Source organism: Nyctereutes procyonoides, unplaced genomic scaffold (genome assembly GCF_905146905.1).
Source record: "Nyctereutes procyonoides isolate TBG_1078 unplaced genomic scaffold, NYPRO_anot_genome, whole genome shotgun sequence".
NCBI lineage: Eukaryota > Metazoa > Chordata > Mammalia > Carnivora > Canidae > Nyctereutes > Nyctereutes procyonoides.
In genome coordinates this window covers 5,645,969-5,657,627 of record NW_026575123.1, presented here as the reverse complement: position 1 = coordinate 5,657,627, position 11,659 = coordinate 5,645,969, and the positions used below count along the sequence as shown (strand labels likewise).

The window sequence follows — 11,659 nt, the reverse complement described above, 5'->3', positions numbered from 1 at the left end:
AGCACCACCTTTTCCTATGGAAAACGCTGCATCCCCCTGCCCCCAACCCCAGCTCAAAAGCCCCAGGGGCCCTCCCATACAAGACAAGGCCACACCCGGGCACCTGGGATTCCTCCTGGGACTGACAGTGGGGACTGAACCTGTTTTCCCTTGAGCAAGAAAAGAAGTATCCCTGTCCCTGCACCTCTTCACATCCACCTCACGGTTTCTTCTATTCGGCTCACGAGAACGCAACATCATGGAGGAACACCCTTGTCTTACCTCCAGCCTCCACCCCCACCCCCTCGATGCAGTCCTCTGGGTTCCTCAAGCTGCACTGGATCACAGGGTCCCGGCTTCCCTTCCAGAGGAAGTGGGGCCTAGGCAACTACATTCGGAACACGCCCCTCAGTGATTCTAGTGTGCAAACTCAGGGACCTCAATTTGATAATCAAGAGAAAAAAATGGTTGAGAATTTTAGCACATTCGCAGTGGAGGGGCTGAGACAGGTATGCTGCAAGGACAGACCTAAGGGGAGGGCCGCCCTGCCTTTGCTAAACATCCCCACTCCCTGTCACGTTCAGGGTGACTGAACACTCGTTGCAGCAGAGTCTCCCCAGGATTGCACTATTGGTCTCTTCAACACATAATCGTTCAAGCTCCTTCCAGCGTCATACTTTACCTTCGCTCTCAGGTTTTATTTACGTAAGGATTTTAAGAAGGCTCCTCGGTTGCTATCCTGAGGCTGGCGAAACGCCTGGCACAGGAGAGCAAGAGGGCCTGGGCAGGCGCACTAGGATGTGTCCTCCGGGGGCGGCTCTGGGATCGCGGAGCGCTGGCCCCGGCTGAGGCTCCCCACCGCGGGCTCTGTCCCCCCCCCTCCGCCCCCCCTCCGCCCCCTCCCAGGCTGGCGTGCGCTACCCGGCGCCCCCCGCCGCTCCCCGCCGGCTCCTCCCGCAGCCTCCGCCCCCTCACTGGGTCCCCCCCGCGCCGTGTCCCGTCCCACTCAGACTCGCCGGCCGCACTTCCCGCCCTCGCCTATCCCCCGCCCCCGCCGCCCCCCCCCGCCGCCCCCGCCGCCGCCGCCGCCGCGCCGCCGCTCGCCCGCCGCCCACCATGGCCCTGCAGCAAACAGGTAGCAGCAAGCGGGAAGCGCCGGCGATCGAGGCGGGCGCCGCGAGCTCGGCGTCCCAGGGCTCGGCGTCCCCGGGCTCGGCGGCGGCCTCCGAGGGGCGGCCGCTGCCCAGGATGCAGAGGCGGCGGGCGACGCGGCGGTCCCTGGTGCACTACCTGAAGGGCCGCGAGGTGGGCGCGCGGGGCGGCGCGGGGCTGTCGGGCTCCGAGGGCGAGCTGCGCGGCTACGCGGTGCAGAAGCTGCCTGAGCTGCTGAGGGAGCGCGAGCTGGCGCTGGGCACGGTCAACAAGGTGTTTCGCGTCGCAGTGGCTGAACGCCAGGCAGGTGGTGTGCGGGACCAAGTGCAACACTCTCTTCGTGGTGGACGTGCACTCGGGCCACATCACGCGCATCCCCCTGATGCGGGCCGGACGCCCTGGTTGTCCCGGGCCCAGCCGACCTGCGGCATCCACGCCATCGAGCTCAATCCCTCCAAGACGCTTCTGGCCACCGGGGCGAGAACCCCAACAGCCTGGCGGTCTACCGCCTGCCCACCCTGGACCCCGTGTGCCTGGGCGACCGCCACGGCCACAAGGACTGGATCTTCAGCATCGCCTGGATGAGCGACACGGTGGCTGTGAGCGGCTCCCGCGACGGCACGGTGGCGCTGTGGCGGATGGACCCCGACGTGTTCGACGGCAGCATCGCCTCGCACAGCGACGCCGGGCTCCCCGTGCACGCCCACATCCGACCGAGGGACCTGCAGACCATCCCCCCCCGTCCAGCCAGCACCAGCCCCAGCAGCCGCAAGGTGCGGGCCCTGGCCTTCAGCGGCAAGAGCCAGGAGCTGGGAGCCGTGTGTCCCTGGACGGGTACTTCCACCTGTGGAAAGCCCCGAGCCATCTCTCCAGGCTGCTGTCCCATCAGGCTGCCCTACTGCAGAGAGAACGTGTGTGTGCCTGACCGTCTGCGACGAGTTCTCCTGTACGCGGCGGTGGGCTCCCAGTCCCACGTCTCTCCTTCGTGGACCCGCGCCAGGGTCACCAGAACATCCGGCCCCTGTGCTCCAGAGTGGGTGGCGCGGGTGTGCGCTCCCTGAGCTTCTACCAGCACATGATAACTGTGGGCACGGGCCTTGGCTCCCTGCTCTTCTATATGACATCCGCGCCCAGAGGTTCCTGGCGGAGCGGGCCTCAGCCAGCCCGACTCCCTCTCCCAGGCCCTCGGGGAGGAAGCTCAAGCTCACCTGTGGCAGAGGCTGGCTCAACCACGACGACCTGTGTGGGCCAACTACTTCGGGGGGATGCGCGAGTTCCCCAACGCGCTCTACACCCACTGCTACAACTGGCCTGAGAGATGAAGCTCTTCGTGGCTGGAGGACCTCTCCCTTCAAGGCCTCCATGGGAACTACGCAGGCCTCTGGAGCTAGGGATGGCTGCTGTGCTCTCAAAGTGCCCAGATTTGCCTCCCGGGCCCCTCTCACTTTCCTTCCTCACGCTGTTTGTGCTCCTTAATTCAATGTGCTGTTTGTGTCTTCCAGGTGGAAAGTGCCCAGTGGAACCTGTCCCTAGTGTGTGTGTGTGTGTGTGTGTGTGTGTGTGTGTGTGTGTGTGTGTGTGAGAGAGAGAGAGAGAGAGAGAGAGAGAGAGAGAGAGAGAGAGAGAGACGTTTTCCTTCAGGCAATCAAAACTTGGCTGTAATACGCTTTTACACTTCTCCAAACCATCTTTCTGAATTCACATTACAAAGACTTTTGGCTAACTCTTACTTGTTTTCTTTGAGTTATATACTCTTTTTAATGCCACACAGTCATGGTTTTTAGAATTTTGTATATTTTCTTTATCTTCGATTTTTAAATTTATTTTTTATTGGCGTTCAATTTGCCAACATATAGAATAACACCCAATGCTCATATGCTCATCCCATCAAGTACCCTCCTGTGTGGCCGTCACCCAGTCACCACCACCCCCCCCCACCTCCCTTTCCACCACCACCCCTTGTTCGTTTCCCAGAGTTAGGAGTCTCTCATGTTCTGTCTCCCTTTCTGATATTTCCCACTCATTTTTTCTCCTTTCCCCTTTATTCCCTTTGACTATTTTTTATATTCCCCAAATGAATGAGACCATATAATGTTTGGCCTTCTCCGATTGACTTATTTCACTCAGCATAATATCTTGATTTTTTTTGTTTCTATATTACAATGATATTGTGTTTAGTTATTTTCATTGCAGGTAAATGGTATATTAAAAGCATGCAAACAGGGTTTGTACATCTGTTCTGGAAACTTAGCCATAGTTTTATAGAGCATTGTTCCAATTGGAAAATACATTCCAAGTTCTAGATTACCAAATTTGGAAACATTCCATTTGTAAATTGTAATCTTAGGTGTTTATGGTTTCTAAGTTGTTGGTGCTAAGCATTTTTTAAAAAAGTTTTTCTTCTCTTGAAAAGAAGTTGTCATAGAATCTTGTTTTTTGTATCAAAATCTCAATATGTCAGAACACTTCAGGAATGCAAGGGTTCTGTTGTTTGAATGTGTTCAGAATTAATCGGAAAAATTAATCTTTTTTTCCTTTGATCCTCACTTAAGTTTTAATGACCTGTTGTTAAATAAATAATTGAATGTGTGTATTTTTCACTTCTTGCCTTCTTGCCTTAGTACTATCAAAATTTATGAATATATATTGAATGTTTGTTGTTTAAGGAACTTGCACAGGATTTCAGTGCCATCATTCAAAGCAGGGATTCTAAGTATAAAAATGGAGAATGTATGGCAGGCAGGTGGGGCAGAATGTATATATGATACAGATATATAGACTGGATATTTTTGCTGTTTGTTTTTTAATGCCAAATATTATATTTCAGCATACTTTAAATTTAATTCTAATTCTGCTTAACAGTTACGTCAAAGAAAAACCTGCAAAGGACTAAAATGAACCAGTCTCCATCCCTTTGGAAAAAGATGCACAATTTGTAAAGTCCAAATTAATAAGATTTTATTTTGTGAATTTCAAAGATTCTTATCTCTAAAGTAGAATAAATATCTTTGTTAAAAAAGAAAGTATTGATGTTGTAGCCCTCAATGTAATAATATACAATTATCAAAGGCACTGGAAGTTTGTTTCAGGAAGATGGTCTGGGGATTAAAATAATTGGGATTAGGTTGAAGATATGTGAGAATATTGGAAGTGAGAAGGGAGACTGGCCTTTCCTCAAAACTGGCCAGGTTATGCTGGCCTTGGATTAGTGTTGTGGCATGTCTGTTTTTTCCGTAAATGTCCTGGCACTCCATTAGCTATGCAGTCAAAATGGGTGGCTCAGCAGTTTAGCACCACCTTCAGCCCAGGGCCTGATCCTGGAGACTCCTGGTGATATCTGAAACCCCTAATGGAAGTTTCAAAAGAAGTCAACTTAGCAAACTAGAAATGAAACCCCCATGCTCCATATTTCAAAATCTAGTCCCATGTCAGGCTCCCTACATGGAGCCTGCTTCTCCCTCTGCCTGTGTCTCTGCCTCTCTCTGTCTGTGTGTGTGTGTCTCTCACGAATAAATAAAAAAATTAAAAAAATAATAATAATAAAATAAAAAAAATGCTTATGGTAAAGATGCTAATGGAAAAAATACGGGACACGATTTAACTATACTATATTCACACTATTTTGAAATGAAATTTGATAACAGTATTTATAATAACTATAACAGTATTTATTATTTATTCTGCACCTCTACCTTTTGTTAATAGGGTACCTCATAGTTTTTTTTTTATATAGACAATATATTTTTAAACTGTGCAATATGACTCATTTAGTGGGTCATTACTAAATAAAGGTTTACTTTTTTTCAGTGAAAAATAGAACAGGAAATACCAGTCTACACCACATATAGTAAGTTTTGTATTGCAATTATATGTATGTATATGTATCAGATCTCCACATAATATTTATTTATCAGGGGGCTGCGGCCCCAAAATCCTGAAAAATACCGGTTTAGAAAGCATTTGTATATATTTCCTATGTCAGCCTTTTAAAAGAGTATTGATACTATCTTCATTTTGGATAGGACAAATAAGCTCAAAAAGGAAAGGTTTAATTAAGGTTCTATAACAATTAAGTGGTATTATTGATGAAGTTTTGGAATATAGGTGAGGTCCAGAGCCGATGACCAAGAAAGAATTCTTGACATCCTTGGAGCAAAATGGTGGTTTTATTAAAAGCAGGGGACAGGAGCTGTGGACGGGAAGAGCGGCTGCCCAGAGCATGTGAGCGGTGGCTGATTATAGAATTGAAGAATCGGGGGAGGTTAAGCAAAAAAAATGGAGATTTAAGAAGGATTTTCATATGCTAAGGAGGACCTACAAGATACTGGAGGTCTTGCCATTGGGTTAAGTTACAGATTGCTTTTTCCCTCTAGCTCTTAGCAAGGCATTAAAACTGAAGGCAATTGGAAAAACGGGGGGGGGGATTTTTGGGATTGTCACTATCACACAGATAGCCCACGGGGGGGGGGGGGGGGCCTTCTTATTTTCCCTCCCTTATTGTCAATATGCCTTGTTGTGCATCTCTAGCCCAGTTCCCACATCATTATTAAAGCCAAGTTCTGTATTTTCCCTCCCTTACGCAAAATGGGTTTTTTTTTAACACGTGCCTTTGGCTTACCTTTTAGAGTTAGATCGAATCTCATACAACTGAGTATTACTGACTGAAACAAAAGTTGCTGAAAGCAAAAATTGCTGTGATTACTTTTAGAATATAAATGTCATTTGCATGGTTCGGTGATTGTTAAAAACAAAAAAGGTATCAATTAAAGTCTTACTTGCCTAGTTCCTGAAGGGAACTCTTTTTTTTTTTTTTTATAAATTAATTTTTTATTGGTGTTCAATTTACCAACATACAGAATAACACCCAGTGCTCATCCCGTCAAGTGTCCCCCTTAGTGCCCGTCACCCATTCACCCCCACCCCCCCGCCCTCCTCCCCCCTCCACCACCACCCCTAGTTCATTTCCCAGAGTTAGGAGTCTTCATGTTCTGTCTCCCTGAAGGCAACTCTTTAGCCAAATCTGATTTCCGCCCAGTGCCCTGAAGGTCAAAGTGAAGGAATTCACCGAAGTGCGGGTGCACCGCGCGGGGGTGACTAGGACGCTCCTAAGGCAGCCCAACGCCTCGGCATCTAATCGGGGACGCGCACGAATGGATGAACGAGATTCCCACTGTCCCTACCTACTGTCCAGCGAAACCACAGCCAAGGGAACGGGCACGGCGGGGGAGCAGCGGGAAAGCAGACCCTGTGCAGCTTGACTCTAGTCTGGCGCGGTCAAGAGCCCTGAGAGCTGCAGAGTAAGTGGGAGGCCCCGGCGCTCCTCCGTCCCCGCGAGGGGCGGGGCGGGCCGCCGGGGAAACACCACTACTCTCGCCGTTTCTGCACCGACCCGGTGGGGGGGGGGAGCCCCGGGCTGGGGCGGGAAGGGGGAGAGCCGGGGGCCTCCTCGCCCGACAGGCGCGTGCACCCCCCTCCCAGAGGGCCCGCGAGGCGGGAGGGCGCGCGCGCACTCGCGCCTCCTTCCCTCCCTGCTGGTGGATGCGGTCGCCCAGCGGTCCCGCGCGCGTCCCACGGCGGGCGGCCCCGCCCGCCCGCCCGGCTCGACCAGCAGCCCGTTGGCGCGCCGCCTCGCCTCGCCTCGCCTCCCCTCCCCTCGGGGACTCCCCGAGGCCGCGCCTCCCGCCTCCCCCTCTCGCCCTCCCGGTGCGACCAGCCGACGGAGAGACGGAGAGAGGAGAGAAGCAGGCTCCATCCAGGGCGCCCGACGTGGGACTCTGAGCCCGCGTCTCCAGGACCCCGCCCTGGGCTGAAGGCGGAGCTCGACCGCCGGGCCGCCCGGCCGTTACCGCAAGTTCGCCGTTTTTTTTTTTTTTTTTTTTTTTTTTTTTTTTTTTCTTTCTTTCTTTCTTTCTTTCTTTCTTTCTTTCTTTCTTTCTTTTTCTTTTTTCTTTTCTTTCTTTTCTTTCTTTCTTCCTTCTTTCTTTCCTTCCTTCTTTCTTCCTTCTTTCTTTCTTTCTTTTTCTTTCCTTCCTTCCTTCTTCTTTCTCTTTTCTTTCTTTCCTTCTTCTTTCTCTCTCGGATACAGAGAGGCAGAGACACAGGCCGTGGGAGAAGTAGCCTCCTCGCAGGGAGCCCGATGTGGGGCTCCAGCCGAATCCTGGGATCACGACCGGAGCCCAAGGCAGATGCTCAACGCTGAGCCACCCGGGCGTTCCAGGGCTTTTTTGTGTCGTTGCAGGCTTGTATCCCCACCACCTCCAACAGCATCATCATCATGGCACGGAGCATGTGTTGAGTAGATGCTTGTTGGGTAGGTGCTGGTGAATTTCAGGAAACTTTCCAATGCAGCACCAGTAATAGACATCCACCCCCCAGTGACGGTGCTCTCCATGGTTACAGAGTGATGTGGTGACAAGCACTAAAGATTGATTCTGTGAAAGTAGGAAAGGTTGGGGCCATTCTGATTACTTCAGCTGCAGCAGCCGAAAAGATCACAGTCCCACACCCCCTCTGAGCCCGGGCCTTGCCTCTGTGAAATGAGACTCAGTCCCGGACTCTGACCTCATAATGTCAAGGGCTCTGAAATAGAGTAGTGTAGTGTTAATGTCATTCTTTTAAAAATATGCATTTTCAATATTTTTTTTTCAAATCATAATTCATTAGATACACACTTAGGGGGCAGTCTGGTGCTACCTTCCAAAGCTCTAAATGCAGACACTCATTGAACCAGCAAGTCCAGAGAGCTAGAATGTTGATTTTTCACTATATTCACACATGAATGCAAAGACAGACATACAAAGAGGTGCAATGAAACTTTGTTTATAGTAGAGAAAGAATAAAAAACTACATGTGGGGCACCTGAGTGGTTCAGGGGTTGAGCATCTGCCTTCAGCCTAGGTCATGATCCTGAGGTCCTGGGATTGAGCCCCACATCAGCCTCCCTGCAGGGAGCCTGCTTCTTCCCCTGCCTATGTCTCTGCATCTCTCTCTGCATCTCTCATGAATGAATGAATGAATGAATGAGTAAAATCTTTTAGAAAACCACTACATGTCCTCAAGTAGGGGAGGAGTTGAGTAAACTGAGGCACATCCACACAGTGGACTAGCACATGGCTGTCAGGAAGACCGCGGTAACCCAGAAGTCCTGATGTGGGCACATCACCATCGCATTCATTCACTTAACCAACCAATATGTGTTGAGCAGTTGAGCACCTGCTATGTTGCAAGTGTTGTTCTAGGCACTAGGGACATAGAATAGCAAACTCCCTGCCCTCAGAAGCTTACGTTATAATATAAAACCACACATGTGCAAGTAAGCATGCAAACACACGTAATAATGAAATACAGCAGTGTTCTAAGGAAAGCAAAGCAGGCCAGGGAGAGTGTGGGAGCACTGCCCTCTATATGGCCAGGAGAGGCCTGCTGAGGAGCAACATCTGAGCGGACACCTCGGCAGGTGAGGGAAAGTCTGGGGCAGGTGGGACCAGTGCCTCTTGGATAGAGGAAACAGCCAATGCAAAAAGGCCCCAAGCACAGATGGCTTTGCTCCATTCAGGGAAGATCACAGGAGGCCAGAGGAGCCCAACTGGAGCAAGGAGGAGGAGGGCGAAGCCAAGGGAAGTGGGGTGAGCTGAGGTGAGGGGGCAACCACCCATCAGAGCAGACTCCTGACCACTCACCCCCCCTCAGGCTGCAGCCTTGGGTCAGGCACACTGATGCATGTTGCTGGGATATCAGCTCCAGAGGGGTGGGGGCCTCCTCCACGTGCAGGGCCTTGCTGTTTTCCAGCATCACTCTGGGGCTGTGGGGAGGACAGATCAGGAGGGGGGCAAGCACAAAGAGCAGGAGCTCCAGAGGAGGCCAACATAATGGCCTGGAGAGGACAGCAGCTTGGATCAAGGAGGTCATGACCAAGGTGGGTGGGACTCTGACTACATTCTGAAGAGAGAACCAGCAGAATATGCTTTTGGATCAGATTTGGGGAATGAAAGATCTTGTGTGACTCTGGTTTTTGTCCTGAGAAACTGGGGGGAGAGGCTGAGGGAGAAACAAGATTTGGAGAGTGGGAAAGGTAGAATTCAAGTTTCTTCTGGATGCATCAGACTTGAGATGCCTGCTGGGTGTCCGTGTGGGTGGGGCCGCAGAGGGGCAGGCAGCTCCATAAGTGGACTTCATGGGAAGAAAGGCCAGGGAAACAGCTGGGCAGCAGTGTTGCCAGCCAAGCCCCCGTACTCTGCATTCTCTTGCCATGAGAGATTTTTGTAATGAAGTCCCTCCCCTCGGCCCCTTCCTTCCTACTCAAGTCCCTTCCCTGGGCAGGCCTGAGTAACGCAGCCTCGGTAGTCCTTATTAGCACCAGAAAGTAAGGCTTGCCTGCGCCCAAGAGCCCTCCCATGGCAAACTCCAGACCCTAAAGTCCAAGGCCCTGGGGCTCTGGCGGTATCTGGCAAGCAACCCAAGGTCTGGTGGCCGCAGGGTGGCTCTCCTGAGCTGGCAGCACAGCGCCCTGGCCTCCAGCCGGCAGGCCTGCTCTGGACATCTCTGCTGGCAGAAGCCTCGGGCAGCTCCTCCTGCCTGCCAGGGTGACTTCACCCTGACTTCCTACCTGCAGAGCGATGCGCTCATCTCTTACTCAGCCCTGAAGAGGGCGGGGCTCTCCTCACAGCAGGAAGAAGAGACGCTGAAGAAGGGGCACTCCGGGCCTCCCACCTCGCCCCTCCCACCCCAAGGCCCCATGGGCTTCTCTTCCTCTTCACCTAGGTGGAGGCCAGACCTCAGAAGACAGGTAGGAGTGGAGTGGGAGAACGATGGACTTTTCTAGAAACTTAGACTCCAACTCCAACTTTACCCCAGGACCCCGCATGTTAGGGACCAGAGAGTCTCAGTCTCCCCCTTATATAGGACCGGGTGTGTTTATGGGCACCATTTACTTGGGCAGAAACGAAGTTATTTTAGGTTCCAGCTAGTTGCTCTCCTACCCAGTCTAGTCCACACCCTAAGAGTTCTTCAGTTTGCGAAATACCCGGTCCCTAGCGCGGCCGCGGACCCTGTAAGCCACGCGCCCGGCTCGCTCCACGAGTGCGCAGAGAGCGCTCAGGCTCCCCTTCCCCGCCCGGCCCGGCGCTCTCCCCTCTCCCCGGCGCCGCCCCCCGCGGCCCCCGAGGGCCGCGCTCCCCCCGCGTCCCCGCTCCCCCCGAGAGATGGCGGAGGATGCGCTCCGCGGGGGGCCTGAGGGCGGGGCGCCCGGGCTCGCGGTCCGCCGGGGCGCGCCCCTACGAGCGGTTCCCTGCCCTCACCCGGCGGCGGGCAAGGACCGCGCGCAGCAACCGCGAGCCCGCGCGCAGGCTGAGGACTACTCCCCGCCCCCGCACGTCGCTCCGCCCCGCCCCGCCCCGCCCCCCGCTCCCGACGCCCGCAAGTCGCTCCGCCCGCGCCCCGGCCGCGCACCCGCTCCCCCGCCCCGCACCCAGCCCCGCCCCGCCCCGCCCCGCCCCCGCACCTCGCTCCGCCCCGCGCCCCCAACCCGCCCCGCCCGCTCCCCGCCCCGCACGACGCTGCGCACCCCCCGCCCCGCCCCGCCCCTGCCCGCCGCGCGCCTTAATCCCAGCCACCGAGCCCTCCCGCCACGGAGCCAGCGCGCACGGGCCATGCCCACGGGGACGCCAATGACTTGCGCCGCGGCGCTGCGGCTGCTGCTGCTGCTCCTGCTGCTGCCGCTGCTCGGCCAAGGTGAGTCCTGCGGGCGGCCGGGGGCGAACTGGGCGGCGGGCGGCGGGCGGGCGCTGGGAGGCGCCTTCCTCCGGGCGCGGGGGGCACCCGCCGGGCTGAGCGCGCAGCGAGGTGGGGGGCGGCGCTCCCGCACCCGAGGCCCCGCCGGGACGGGCCGGGCTCCGTGCCCAGGGCGTGAGCCGCAGCCGCGCTGGGAGCCAAGCGGACGGACGCCGTGGCCGCTCCCCCGCTGGGGAGCCCCCAGCTGGGGAGCCTGAAAGCCCGCGACTCGGCGCGGGCCAGCTCCGTGTCTGCACGCTGCTCCGCCCTGGCGTCGTTCCCGCTGCACGTCGGTGCCTTGCTCCTGCGGCTCGGATGCCCCGGCCTTCGGGGGTGCGGGGGAGGCCCGCTCTTGTAGAGGAGGTCGCTGTGCCCCGGGTGCGCTTTTGCCGCCCTAGTCTTTGAAAAAACCAAAAAGCCCGTGGCGTCTGGGAGGCTGCCCGCGGGGGGGGCCCCGCTCTGCCTGGCCCAGCGCAGCCCGCAGGCCCCGAGTTCCAAAGCAGCTTTACAGTCGCGCGCCAGGGCCACGGAGGGGAGGCCGTCGGGGCCGGGGCCGGGGGCCGGCTCTTGGCCGCCCTGTGCCGAGCGCGCGGGGCCACCCTAGAGTGGGGCAGGACCCTGCGCTGCCCGCGGCCAGCTCGGCGCTGGAGGCTGGGATGTGGCCTTGCGAAGGCTGCTCACCGCCGCCAGCCCACACTCGGGCGGAATGAAGCTTGCGGCAGTAGAGTCTCCAAGCCCCTTAAGCCCCTTGGCCAGGCCT

The 11,659-nt window shown here is 55.2% G+C and overlaps 1 pseudogene; it reads left to right on the top strand.

Moving 5' to 3' along the window:
• Positions 1 to 1,095: 1,095 nt before the first annotated feature.
• On the top strand, positions 1,096 to 2,522 carry LOC129517179 (DDB1- and CUL4-associated factor 12-like protein 2; annotated as a pseudogene).
• The last annotated feature ends 9,137 nt before the right edge of the window (positions 2,523 to 11,659 follow it).